This window comes from Procambarus clarkii, chromosome 28 (genome assembly GCF_040958095.1).
Source record: "Procambarus clarkii isolate CNS0578487 chromosome 28, FALCON_Pclarkii_2.0, whole genome shotgun sequence".
Taxonomy (NCBI): domain Eukaryota; kingdom Metazoa; phylum Arthropoda; class Malacostraca; order Decapoda; family Cambaridae; genus Procambarus; species Procambarus clarkii.
The window spans coordinates 245,266-259,433 of record NC_091177.1 but is presented as its reverse complement, the minus strand read 5'-3'; positions in this window follow the sequence as shown (position 1 = coordinate 259,433).

The window sequence follows — 14,168 nt, the reverse complement described above, 5'->3', positions numbered from 1 at the left end:
TTTACATATATCGTCCACTGGTGATATATAACATCCGTTTTTCCTATCATGTCATAACCGATCAGTGTTGACCCCCAGCTATGATACTACCGAATCATAACATTAGTTGCTTTTATGCTGTGAATGATAACGAAAATCAGTGTCATGCAGTGTTTCACCTACCTTCTTGCACAGTGTGCGTGTGTGTGTGTGTGTGTATGTGTGTGTGTGTGTGTGTGTGTGTGTGTGTGTGTGTGTGTGTGTGTGTGTGTGTGTGTGTGTGTGTGTGTGCTCCCTCAACTGTGACTGTTTAGTGTTGTGGATCTTGGTAGAGCAGCGTAAACCCAACATTTGTGTTTGGTTGTGGTGGTGGTGGTAGTGTTTGGTCTGTTGGTGTTTGTTGTAGTTATGGTGTTGTAGTTGTGTTGTGGCGGTTGTGAGGTCTTATGATGATGCTAGGACCATATTGTGATGGGGTAGGTAGGTATGGTGGTGTTAGGATGGTGATGCTGTGTGTTGTGATGGTGGTGTTGTGATGCTGTGTGTTGTGATGGTGGTGTTGTGATGGTGGTGTTGTGATGGTGGTGATGTTAAGATGGTGGTGTTGTGATGGTGGTGTTGTGATGGTGGTGTTGTGATGGTGGTGTTGTGATGGTGGTGTTGTGATGGTGGTGTTGTGATGGTGGTGTTGTGATGGTGATGTTAAGATGGTGGTGTGTGGGTTTTAAAATGTTATAAACATCTAACCACATCAACTAAATCTAGAGACAACCCTTAAATTAAACAAAACAAATGAATGAGTCCTTTAGTAAAGCAGGAAATAAATACGTGAATGAGTAAAAGCTCGAAAGAATATTGAATGAATGAAGAAAGAGAAGGAAGGAAGAACGGGAAGGACTAAACATAAAGGAACGTAGGAATAGGAGTGATAGAGTCCTGAACGACTCTCTTGGGGCACATTTCAGTAGATGAGAAGAGGATACAGAGAGAGAGAGAGAGAGAGAGAGAGAGAGAGAGAGAGAGAGAGAGAGAGAGAGAGAGAGAGAGAGAGAGAGTAATAACTGTTTCCTGAGACTTACACTCAAGCACACTACAATGAGTGCACACACACACACACACACCAGTCTTGAAGTATGCCGCGCCATCATGGAGTCCCCACCTGAAGAAACACATAAGGAAACTGGAAAAGGTTCAGAAGTTTGCGACGAGGCTTGTCCCAGAGTTACGAGGGATGGGATATGAAGAGCCCCTGAAGGAATTGAACATTACGACTCTAGAAAAAAGAAGGGAGAGAGGGGATATGATAGGAACGTCTAAAATACTCAGGGGAATTGATAAAGTGGAAATAGATGCAATGTTCACACGTAATAGTAACAGAACGAGGGGACATGGGTGGAAGCTGGAAACTCAGATAAGTCACAGAGATGTTAGGAAGTATTCTTTTAGCGTGAGAGTAGTGGAAAAATGGAATGCACTTAAGGAGCAGGTTGTGGAAGCAAACTCTATTCATAATTTTAAAACTAGGTATGATAGGGAAATGGGACAGGAGTCATTGGTGTAAACAACCGATGGCTGGAAAGGCGGGATCCAAGAGTCAATGCTCGATACTGCAAGCACAAATAGGTGAGTACAAATAGGTGAGTACAAATAGGTGAGTACACACACAGGGGTCTGGTAGCTAAGTGGACAGCGTTCGGGGGTCGTAGTCATAAGGGCCCCAGGTTCTATTCCCGGCTGAGGCAGAAACAAATGGGCAGAGTTTCTTTCACCCTGATGCCCCCTGTTCACATAACAGTAAATAGGTACCTGGGCGTTAGACAGCTGCTACGGGCTGCTTCCTATGTGTGTGTGTGTGTGTGTGTGTGTGTGTATTGCTGAGCCTATTGGGCTTTATCATATCTACATTTGAAAATGTGTGTTGAGTCAGCCACCACAAGTAGTAGATCTCAGCCGAACTCTTCTCTGAAACTCCCCTAAACCTCTTAGCCCCCCTCTTACCCCCCTAAGCCCCCCCCCCCGCAGCCCACCTCTCGACATCAGCCCCCTATCTGCCCTTCAATCCAACGCTGCCCATCACTTCCGGTCAGCCCCATACTTGGCCTTCAGCCCATTTCTTATCAGTCACCCTCTACTCCTCACTCCCCTCAGCCCATAAATCCCCTGCAGCTCCTTCTCGTTCCTCAGCTCCTGCTTCTGCATCAACTTTCTAAGTCACAACTCATCATCATCATCACAGTAGTATATCCTCCAACTCTCCCTGGAGCCCACACTATCAGGCACACACACAACCGAGTGCTTTGAGAACTTGGGGAAACAGTGTGTCCAAGAAGACCTTCGAGATATACATACCAATGCAGATGGAATGCCAAACAAAGCCGAGGAAATAAAATAAAAGGTTAGAGAAAGAAATCTGGAGATTATTACAATAGTGGAAACCATGATAAACGACATGATTCCAGGGGATGACAGGTATTAAGGAAATAAAGTTAAACACAGATAAGAGAAGTTGCACGACTGGTTAAAAGGAGATTGAAGTATGAGGAACTTGATGATGGTAACACAAATGGACACACGGTACATCACTGGAGCTCTGACACCAAATGCGAAAAGGGAATATAGGGGGACAACAAGGAGTGCAGGATAAGAGAAAGTCGGGGACACGGAGCTGAGAGGGCAGAGTAGACAAGGAAAGGAACGGGCGGGCCAAGGGTAGGCATGGAGCAAAGAAGGGAAAGGGGCAGAATAGACAAGGGGAAGGTATGGGGATGGGGACAAAGAGAGGCATGGAAGGGAAAGAGGCAGAGGCATGGAATGGGAGCTAGGGGGCAAGGGGGGAATGGCTTCTACCCTCAAGGGAGGACTAGATAACAACGTTACTGGCCGGGTTTCAGCGCTCCCCGGCGTCTGGGCGCAGGAGCCAGCTACAAATTAGATAGAGATGGATTTGCAGACTTAAAGGACAGGTGAGGGATGAGGGGGAGGCAGGTGGGGGGCGGAGGGGATAGGGGACAGGGGTGTGAGAGTGGTGTGTGGGGGTGGGGGATCTGGGGGAGGGGGTGTGTGGTGAAGGATGTGTACAACCTTGGGAAATCCTAAGGATAGGAGACAAACTAAGTGTGTTCCATCCTCTAGAAATATGCCCTCTGGTGCTAATACGGTACAAAGAATTTCTTACGGAATTATCTTTGATTGTTGATCTAACGTACCCCAAACATAACCTAACCTAACCTGTCCTAACATAGTCGAGCCTGCCTTAAACCAACTTGACCTAATCTAGCGTATAAGTTAGCGGGATAGTTTGTTCACTCTTCTTCAGTGACGTAGCTGCTACGTCGCCAAATAAATTCTAGTTCAATCAGTCTGTCAGTTCTACACCCAGTTTAACCCTTACAAATACATGTATACATCTGCAATACACCTCCCCCCCATGTGTTCCCAGCAACACCCATTCCCCACACAGCCATATACACTTCGACACACACAAGAGCACCGTGTAACACCCTACAACACTCTCCTACACCCAACAACACGCTTCTACACCCGGCAACACCCGGGTGCAGAAGGCGACACATGCCGTGGAAATGGAGGAGGCGGGAAACAGGGAGTTGCCATTAATAATTGTAAGCGAGTGCCTCCTGGATATTGTAGAGCCCCCCCCCCTGCCTTGCTGGCTTGTTTGTCCTCGCCTCGCTTATCCTGACCTGTGTGTGTACTCACCTAGTTGTACTCACCTAGTTGTGTCTGCAGGATCGAGCATTGACTCTTGGATCCCGCCTTTCGAGCATCGGTTGTTTACAGCAATGACTCCTGTCCCATTTCCCTATCATACCTGGTTTTAAAATTATGAATAGTATTTGCTTCCACAACCTGTTCCTGAAGTGCATTCCATTTCCCCACTACTCTCACGCTAAAAGAAAACTTCCTAACATCTCTGTGACTCATCTGAGTTTCAAGCTTCCATCCATGTCCCCTCGTTCTGCTACTATTCCGTGTGAACATTTCGTCTATGTCCACTCTGTCAATTCCTCTGAGTATCTTATACGTTCCTATCATGTCCCCCCTCTCCCTTCTTCTTTCTAGTGTCGTAAGGCACAGTTCCCTCAGGCGCTCTTCATACCCCATCCCTCGTAGCTCTGGGACGAGTCTCGTTGCAAACCTCTGAACCTTTTCCAGTTTCATTATATGCTTCTTCAGATGGGGACTCCATGATGAGGCGGCATACTCTAAGACTGGCCTTACGTAGGCAGTGTAAAGCGCCCTAAATGCCTCCTTACTTAGGTTTCTGAATGATGTTCTAACTTTTGCCAGTGTAGAGTACGCTGCTGTCGTTATCCTATTAATATGTGCCTCAGGAGATAGATTAGGTGTTACGTCCACCCCCAGGTCTCTTTCACGCGTCGTTACAGGTAGGCTGTTCCCCTTCATTGTGTACTGTCCCTTTGGTCTCCTATCTCCTAGTCCCATTTCCATAACTTTACATTTGCTCGTGTTGAATTCTAGTAGCCATTTATCTGACCATCTCTGCAATCTGTTCAGGTCCTCTTGGAGGATCCTGCAATCCTCATCTGTCACAACTCTTCTCATCAACTTTGCATCATCCGCAAACATCGACATGTAGGACTCTACGCCTGTAAACATGTCGTTAACATATACAAGAAATAGAATTGGTCCCAGCACCGATCCTTGTGGTACTCCACTTGTTACTGTTCGCCAGTCCGACTTCTCGCCCCTTACCGTAACTCTTTGGCTCCTTCCTGTTAAGTAGTTCCTTATCCATTCTAGGACCTTTCCCCCCACCCCCGCCTGCCTCTCGAGCTTGAACAGCAGTCTCATGTGCGGTACTGTGTGTGTGTGTGTGTGTGTGTGTGTGTGTGTGTGTGTGTGTGTGTGTGTGTGTGTGTGTGTGTGTGTGTGAGTGTGTGTGTAGTCACCTAGCTGTGGTTGCGGGGGTTGAGCTTTGGCTCTTTGGTCCCGCCTCTCTACCGTTAATCAACTGATGTACAGATTCCTGAGCCTACTGGGCTCTATCATATCTACATTTGAAACTGTGTATGGAGTCAGCCTCCACCACATCACTGCCTAATGCATTCCATCTGTAAACTACTCTGACACTGAAAAAGTTCTTTCTAACGTCTCTGTGGCTCATTTGGGCACTCAGTTTCCACCTGTGTCCCCTTGTTCGCGTCCCTCCAGTGTTAAACAGTTTATCTTTATCTACCCTGTCAATTCCTCTGAGAATTTTGTAGGTAGTAATCATGTCTCCTCTTCCTCTTCTGTCTTCCAGTCTCGTGAGGTGCATTTCTCGCAGCCTTACTTCGTAACTCATGCTTCTTAGTTCTGGGACTAGTCTAGTGGCATACCTCTGAACTTTTTCCAGCTTCGTCTTGTGCTTGACAAGGTACGGGCTCCATGCAGGGGCCGCATACTCCAGGATTGGTCTTACGTATGTGGTATACAAGATTCTGAATGATTCCTTACACAGGTTCCTGAAAGCTGTTCTGTTGTTAGTCAGCCTCGCATATGCCGCAGACGTAATTCTTTTTATGTGAGCTTCAGGAGACAGGTTTGGTGTGATATCAATTCCTAGATCTTTCTCTCTGTCCGTTTCATTAAGTACTTCATCTCCTATTCTGTATCCTGTGTCTGACCTCCTGCTTACACCGCTGTGTGTGTGTGTGTGTGTATAATTACCTATTTGTTTGTGCTTGCAGGATTGAGCTTTAGCTCTTATGAACCCACCTGTATAACGCTCCTTGTCCAATGCAATGACTTCTTCCCTATACCCTATATCATATATCAGTTATGAATGAAGTTTGCTATCTACAGCCTGCTCATTTAACTCCTCACATTTCCCCACTTCTCTTACGCTAAAATAAAACTTTCACATCTTGATGACTCGTTTTATCCTCAAGCTTCCATTCATGTCATTTTTATACTCATTTTGAACATTTCATTTTGCACTTATAAAATACCAAGGGGGGGGGGGGGATTGACAAAGTCTCTATTGTTATTTATTTATGTATATATATATATATATATATATATATATATATATATATATATATATATATATATAAACGCATAGCGTTTCGGGTAGGTCCTTAATCCTATGTTTCCCGGAATACGACCCGCTAAATCGTTTAACAAGCAGGTGCCCATGTTACTGTTGGGTAAACAGAGGCTACAATTAAAAAATGACTCCCAATAAATCCTTCCCGGCCAGGATACGAACCCAGGACAATACGCTCGTGAAACGCCTGGCGTGTGTCTTACCACTTCACCAAATTATGGTAAAATTCACCAAATTTCGTGGACGAATTTTGTTTCCTCTTTCCTTTTATCTAGCGTCGTCAGGTCTAGTTCTATCGGTCTTTCTCCACACTCCATCCCTTGCAATTCTGAAACGAGTGCAGGCGATGAGTCACAATAACGTGGCTAAAGTATGTTGACCAGACCACACACTAGAAGGTGAAGGGACGACGACGTTTCGGTCCGTCCTGGACCATTCTCAAGTAGATTGTGAAACGAGTATTGTTGCAAACTTCGGAATCTTTTCGAGTTTCGTTATAAAATCCAGTAATCATGTCTGGGACCAACTCTGCAGCTTGTGCTTACTCTTCTGGCGGTGCTAACCTGGATGTGTTTTCAGGGTCAAGCTAGGCTCCTCTCCTCGTCTTCTCAATAATCTTAATTTAATGCAATGACTCACGCTTTTTCTATATTTGAATTATTTTTTTTTAATCGAGTTAACTTAATTAAACGACTTCTTGGCTTAACTTATTCCACTTACTCGCAGCTGTCCAGAAACTGCAAAAGTAGCGACTGTTGTGTGACCGATTTGTCGCTGTAGCTTCTATGCTCCTTCGTTCTGCTGCTCCTTGTATAGAATTTGTTTTGTCTACTTTGGCAATTTCCTTTAAAGTCTTATATGGTATCATGTTCCCCCTCCCCCTTATCTCTCCCTTCCTCCTGTGTGGTAAGGCTAATTTTTCTCTTTTTTTTCAACAGCTCAAACCCTTCGGCTAGAGAAACGAGTCTCCTTGCTAACCTTCGTACTTTTTTGTTTTTAATTTTGTAATGTGTTATCAGGTTAGAGTTCCGTGCTGGCGATTCATTCTCAAGAGTGAATTTCATCTTTGCTGTGTATAGGGCCAGAAAAGCCACTTTGTCAGTGCTTGTGAGGGATACACGTATGTTGGCCGCTATGCCATATGCTGCTGCTGTTATTCTGCTAATGTGTACTTCTAGCATCAGGTTTGGGGTTATGTCTACTCCCAGGTAGGCACAACCCCAAAATGTCCAAAAGAGTCTCAGGTATTCCTTTTCTGCCTGAAGAATCTCTCTTCCCTTCCATGCTCTACTGGTCTTCACACTCCTGATCCAACCCTCATAACTTTGCATTTGGCTGGGTTAAATTCTAGCAGCCATTTTTCAGACCACTTCTGGAGTGTGCCTAAATCAGTTTACAATCTGCCACTGTCCTTACTGGTGTAATACCGGGCTCGTGTACACAGAGTATGTGCGCTCCGTCATAGACTATGCCGCATCAAGTGAGGTCATTGTTAGATGAGATTACGGATAGCTGGCCTATAATATGGCGCTCTAAGGGTGATATAAGCTTACTGGTTGACGAGTAGGCCTACTGGTTGACGAGTAGGCCTACTGGTTGACGAGTAGGCCTACTGGTTGACGAGTAGGCCTACTGGTTGACGTGTAGGCCTACTGGTTGACGTGTAGGCCTACTGGTTGACGTGTAGGCCTACTGGTTAACGAGTAGGCCTACTGGTTAACGAGTAGGCCTACTGGTTGACGAGTAGGCCTACTGGTTGACATGTAGGCCTACTGGTTGACGAGTTTGCCTGCAGGTTGATGAATAGCCGACGAGTTAGTGAGTAGACATTCTGGTTGATGAATTGGCATTCACGGATGAGTAGGCCTACTAGTTGAATAGGCGTACACAGATGAGTAGGCCTACATTAGCTGATGAATAATCCTATACTGATGGGTAGTCCTACTTGCTCTTTAGGCCTACTCTATGAACAGGCTTACTGGTTGACGAGTAGGCTTACTTGTTGACGAGTAGGCCTACTGGTTGACGAGTAGGCTTACTGGTTGACGAGTAGGCCTACTGGTTGACTAGGCCTACTAATATATTTGTTACATGTTTAATACCAAGTGATTATCTTTTCAAAACACGTCTTTATTGATATTAAGCCTAATAATGTTTTATCATTTTATTAATAACATTCACTACTATTATTATTGGTTTGTAATAATATTACTAACACTAATGCAATATAATATTTCTGGTAATAATAATTGTCAATCATTTTGTTGGGGACAGGCAGCCTGTCAATATGGATAATATAAACGTTAGGTTTATATCGAGGTCCTCCCTGTAGGTCCAACTACAGGATGCAACCCCACAACAGTTGACTGCCTCCCGGGTACCGGTTTACTACTAGGTGAACAGGCGCATTAGGAGAAAGAAAAACGTCTCCAAACCGTCTCGGATTCCTGATGGAAAATCGAGAACGAAGCCATCTATGCTACCGAGTAATATTAGGAATATTATAGTAATATTATTGTTTATATTTACAATTTTAGAGAATGAAAACGATACGAAGAAAATATTAAGCAACAAGAGTGATGATGATAACCACAACTGCAGCATCCTCGTTCTTCCCCACTTGTTGCGTCCTCACAAAACTCTGCCGCCATAAACGAGAACGAAGATTCAAGAGAGTGAGTGAAACTTTCTGGGCGTCAAAACTTGCTCAATGGCTCTCTTAGTCGGCTAAGTCCCGGGTCGGGATTCTTAAACACTGCTTGATGGAGAGGTGTTGACGAGGAGGCTCGGGTTTGTATGTGTTTGTACGAGTTTGTATGTGTTTGTACGAGTTTGTACGTGTTTGTATGTGTTTGTATGTGTTTGTGTGGGATTGATTACGTTTTTGTGTGTGTTCTCCCACATGTTGGTGCTTACTGGGTGTTCTTCAGCTCATGGGCCCCAGCCCTTTTGCTATTGGTTACCTATAGCAATAGTGCTTTACGGTAACTGGTCTGGGAAGTATAAATAAAGTCAGGCACAGCTGCTGCCCCCTACAGCTCATTCGACTGGCTGTATGTTTCTATTTAATATAATACAATTAATGATTATTGAAAAAAATCATATAAATACCAGTACAAATTGCATGTACAAATATATACTAGTTTCGTAATATAACCAATCACACGAATCATTCTTAAAAAATTAAATCTCTGAACCCATTTGCGTCAAGAGGTATCGATTTCCACAAACCTCCGCTCTTCTCTGATCATTAAGGACACCCCTTCCTGCCCCCCCACCCCCCTCATCCCCCTTAACCCCCCACCCCCTCACCCCCCCTTAACCCCCCATCTAGTCTTCCATTTCTCGTTACCTTCCGGTAGCTGCTTGGTAATGCTGCGTTGGTTACATTTCTCGGAGATTAGTTTCGGCTGTAGTTGCACTTGTTTTCTTCTGAGTCTGCGTAAACTCTTTGTTTCATAGATGTCATTAACTTTGTTGAGTGTTACTCCAAGCATTGGTGTTATAATTCACGATTAATGTGATGTTTGGGATGATTGTTTGGGGAAAGTCCTTGGTGGGGGGGGGGGATAGTGTTAGGGTTATCAATGATGTAAATGGGGGACGGTGATGTTAATGTTGGAACTGGAGGACAAGCGTACCACTGCGACCCGTCCTCTTAAAAATAACGTCGCTTTTGGCTCGTATGCGCGCTATGGCCAAATTTGGACGTAATTTGAAATGAAATCGGCTCACAAAAGTGACATACTGTCCCGTTTTCTGTTTGAGTCGTCCGACTTACTGGGAAAAGTTAGGAGAGGAAACTTTCAATTAACGTTTTTCATAACGTTTTGAAACTTTATAAGAATTTCCTGCCCACCTAATCTATCAGAGGACTCTATTGTTGAAAAAAAATCTCAAATTTATTTTCATGTTTTTTCATTTTCAAATTACGTCCACTTTCGGCCACACGGGTAAACGGCCAAAAGGGACGTTATTTTTAAGAGGACAGGGTAATATATCACTGGTTGAAATTGGGGATTGTGGTATTAATGATTGGGATAGGGGGATGGAAGACCAATAATGGGAATTTTGGCATAATAATAACTGATGCGAGAGAATAGTCTCCGAGTTTCCACCACCGACGTCAAGTGACCTATTACAAAGAATCTATACATGCACTGAAATAGGGAAATTAACTCCAAGTGCCCAGAGTGCACAAGACAAGTGCACTGTGTGCACTGAAGCCTATCACCTTTAGTACTGGACTAAAACCTACCTGGTTTGGTCTGTAATGGGAACCAATGATACGAGTAGTGTTATGATATCACGAGGACCTTTGTGACCTTCGTGGGTTTAGTCAGTAAAGAGAGAGGGAACGCAGCATTTCCATGGCAGAACCAAGCACCAGGCAGCGACCATCTTGGTAGCTACTTGGAAGACTCCCTGTCGTTAAGGAATACCTCAGAGAAGGTCCTGGCTCGACCCAGTGCGCCTTGTTCCTGGACCCATTGCTCTTATCTAAGCTCAACCTGAACTGACATTGTTAAGCCATCAGTCATTGCAGAGTGATAACGTTGCAGGAAATTTTAGTTATGGAGAATAAAAAAATCCACACAGGCAACAGGGGTATATACCTAATGGGAGCTATGGGTATTGCTGGTGGGCATGAGAATGGTCGAATCAATGATTAGAATGGGGAGTGTATATCAATGGTGTGAATGGTGGGGTCGGAGGGATGGTGGGGGTGATGAATGGAGTGTGCATGTGGTATTAGGAAGGATGCACGCCCCCTTCCTGAGTGTATCATTACGGTACCCTTTATAAGGGTTACTCTTATGGTGAATCTCAGTGTTTATGTCATTTGTGTTCCCCTACTGGGAAGCCTTCTCCCCCTCCCCTTCCCCTCCCCCCTCCCCCTCCTGCGACCTGCACCCACCTCCCCCGTCATCAGGTACGGCCCCGAGGGGAATGTCTCCCCACAACCATGTATACCCCAGAAGGTACATCATCTGTATCACCCCTTCCACCCCACCTTCTCTCTGATGTTCTTCCAGGGTGCACCTTTCCCAAGCGTACTCTTTCTGCACCCCCCCCCCTTCCACCCGTCGCCTCTGTTCCAGTGTACCTCTTGTGTGTACTCTCTGTACACTTAGGTACAAAGTGTACCTCTTAGGAGTTGACTCTTAGTCCCCATTCCCTCAAGTTCACTTCACCCCATGATGCACCTACCCAGTAAATGAGGGGGGTGCTGACCCCATGCCCCCTCTTTTCCCCTCAGTTGAATCCAATTTTCCCTCGATCCCCTCCTTGAGGTGTACCTGCAGGTGAGGAGGAGGAGGGGGAGGGGGGGGGTAAGGGGTGAGAGGGGAAAAAGGGCCACACAGGTTACAATATTTTCCCGGTGAAGCAGAACAAAGCGGGCATAAGGCAGGCCGGGTCATATGCAAGAGGTAAACACGGCGCATAAAGCAACATCAATACCCATTGTTGCATACCCCACGGTCGAGGCGTAGTCGCTTGCTACCTATTGCTAGCTTATTGTGAGGGAGTTGGGGAGGAGGAGAAGGAGAGGGAGAGAGAGAGGGAGAGAGAGAGAGGGAGAGAGAGAGAGAGAGAGAGAGAGAGAGAGAGAGAGAGAGAGAGAGAGAGAGAGAGAGAGAGAGAGAGAGAGAGAGAGAGAGAGAGAGAGAGAGAGAGAGAGAGAGAGAGAGGTCTGGGAAAAGATATTTCTACTTAGAAAATCAGAAGGATCCATGAGGAGGAATATTGATTTTCTCACTGATACTTCACGTTAATGGGATTTCTTCGTGAACATCCGTAGTTCCACGTGTGCGTATGTACGACACACACACACACACACACACACACACACACGCGTCACTCATGTTGCCATGTATGACAGTCACGTAGTTTTGAACTCACGAAAGTGAGTTCAAACAATATAGAAATTCAGAATCATATTATCATGGGTTGCTCTACATCTTTTTATTGAGTTATGTGAGGCATATTGCTGGAACAAAGGAGGACGTCTTCAAGGCAAAATTAAGACACGTTTCAGCCACACGCGGCGGACCAACCGCGGTTGTAAATGAATATGTGGGCCTGCGGGTCGCTCCATGCAACAGCCTGTTGGACCAAGGTATCACAAGTCAAGTCTGGCCCCAGGCTGGGGAGAAGTAGGAAAGCACTCCCCCCCCCTCCAAATCCCACTCAAGGTATACCCTAGATACACTTCAAGTATGCAGACCTAATGTAAACTGGGTTGTGGAATATTTCAAGATTCTCGAAAGTTCAACATTTCGTAGTACCCTGTAAGTTAAACGTTCGGGGACTATAAAGTGAAATGGTTGCTCTATTTCCAGTCGCTCTTACTGTCTATAAGCCGGACAGGTCTCCAGCTACTGTCTATAAGCCGGACAGGTCTCCAGCTACTGTCTATAAGCCGGACAGGTCTCCAGCTACTGTCTATAAGCCGCACAGGTCTCCAGCTACTGTGCATGTACTCCTCTGAATCAATCATCGCAGAAGTTCTTCCCACTCCTTGTGAAATACCTCCCTCGAGGGAGCCCAACTTAGTGGACAAGCTCGAGAAACTTTGCGAACTTTACGCAAACTTATGGAAGAATCGGGCTGACCTTCAGAGACCTGGGAGAAGGTAAAACAAAGAGTATTCAAGGGGGATCTCCAAGTCGTCCTCCATGTAGCACTTCAAGACGCGCGGGAAATGAAGGCGGTGGAGGAGGACACGGATTTCCTTCAAGGAGGAGACTGTCATCCAGACAGTCATCCTTGATGCCACACACATGTCTTGAACTACAAGGTCAACCTTCTGGTCTTCCTGGTGAGGAATGTCGAGTCTCGGAGTGACGAATGAGAGAAGATTGTGCGTTATGTTCCTTGTTTGTTGACGTCTGTTACTTGTTGTTTGTGCCTGGGTCGTCTGAGCTTGTCTGTGCAGGGGTCGTCCCAGTGGTCCTGAGGCTGCGCAGGGGTCGTCTCAGTGGTCCTGAGGCTGTGCAGGGGTCGTCCCAGTGGTCCTGAGGCTGTGCAGGGGGTCGTCTCAGTGGTCCTGAGGCTGTGCAGGGGTCGTCCCAGTGGACCTGAGGCTGCGCAGGGGTCGTCTCAGTGGTCCTGAGGCTGTGCAGGGGTCGTCCCAGTGGTCCTGAGGCTGTGCAGGGGGTCGTCTCAGTGGTCCTGAGGCTGTGCAGGGGTCGTCCCAGTGGTCCTGAGACTGTGCAGGGGTCGTCCCAGTGGTCCTGAGACTGTGCAGGGGTCGTCCCAGTGGTCCTGAGGCTGTGCAGGGGTCGTCCCAGTGGTCCTGAGACTGTGCAGGGGTCGTCCCAGTGGTCCTGAGGCTGTGCAGGGGTCGTCCCAGTGGTCCTGAGACTGTGCAGGGGTCGTCCCAGTGGTCCTGAGACTGTGCAGGGGTCGTCCCAGTGGTCCTGAGGCTGTGCAGGGGGTCGTCCCAGTGGTCCTGAGGCTGTGCAGGGGTCGTCTCAGTGGTCCTGAGGCTGTGCAGGGGTCGTCCCAGTGGTCCTGAGGCTGTGCAGGGGGTCGTCTCAGTGGTCCTGAGGCTGTGCAGGGGTCGTCCCAGTGGTCCTGAGACTGTGCAGGGGTCGTCCCAGTGGTCCTGAGACTGTGCAGGGGTCGTCCCAGTGGTCCTGAGGCTGTGCAGGGGTCGTCCCAGTGGTCCTGAGACTGTGCAGGGGTCGTCCCAGTGGTCCTGAGGCTGTGCAGGGGTCGTCCCAGTGGTCCTGAGACTGTGCAGGGGTCGTCCCAGTGGTCCTGAGACTGTGCAGGGGTCGTCCCGGTGGTCCTGAGGTGCCTGTAATATTTAAGTGGTACTTTGTCTGGTTGTCGTTCTTTGACGATGAGGTGAGCGTCGATGTAAACAAAGATGGCGGCCAACATCAACACGCTAGACAAGTTGAAGGAAAGAAACTTTCTTCACTTTTGTCTATAGATCTGATATTTTGCTACAGCAATGAGCGTCTTGCGGAGGATGCAAGTTCTCCCGGACGCGGAGAACGCAAGTTCTCCCGAACGCGGAGAACGCAAGTTCTCTTGAACGCGGAGAACGTAAGTTCTCCCGGGCGCGGAGGAGGCAAGTTCTCTCGAACGCGGAGGACGCAAGTTC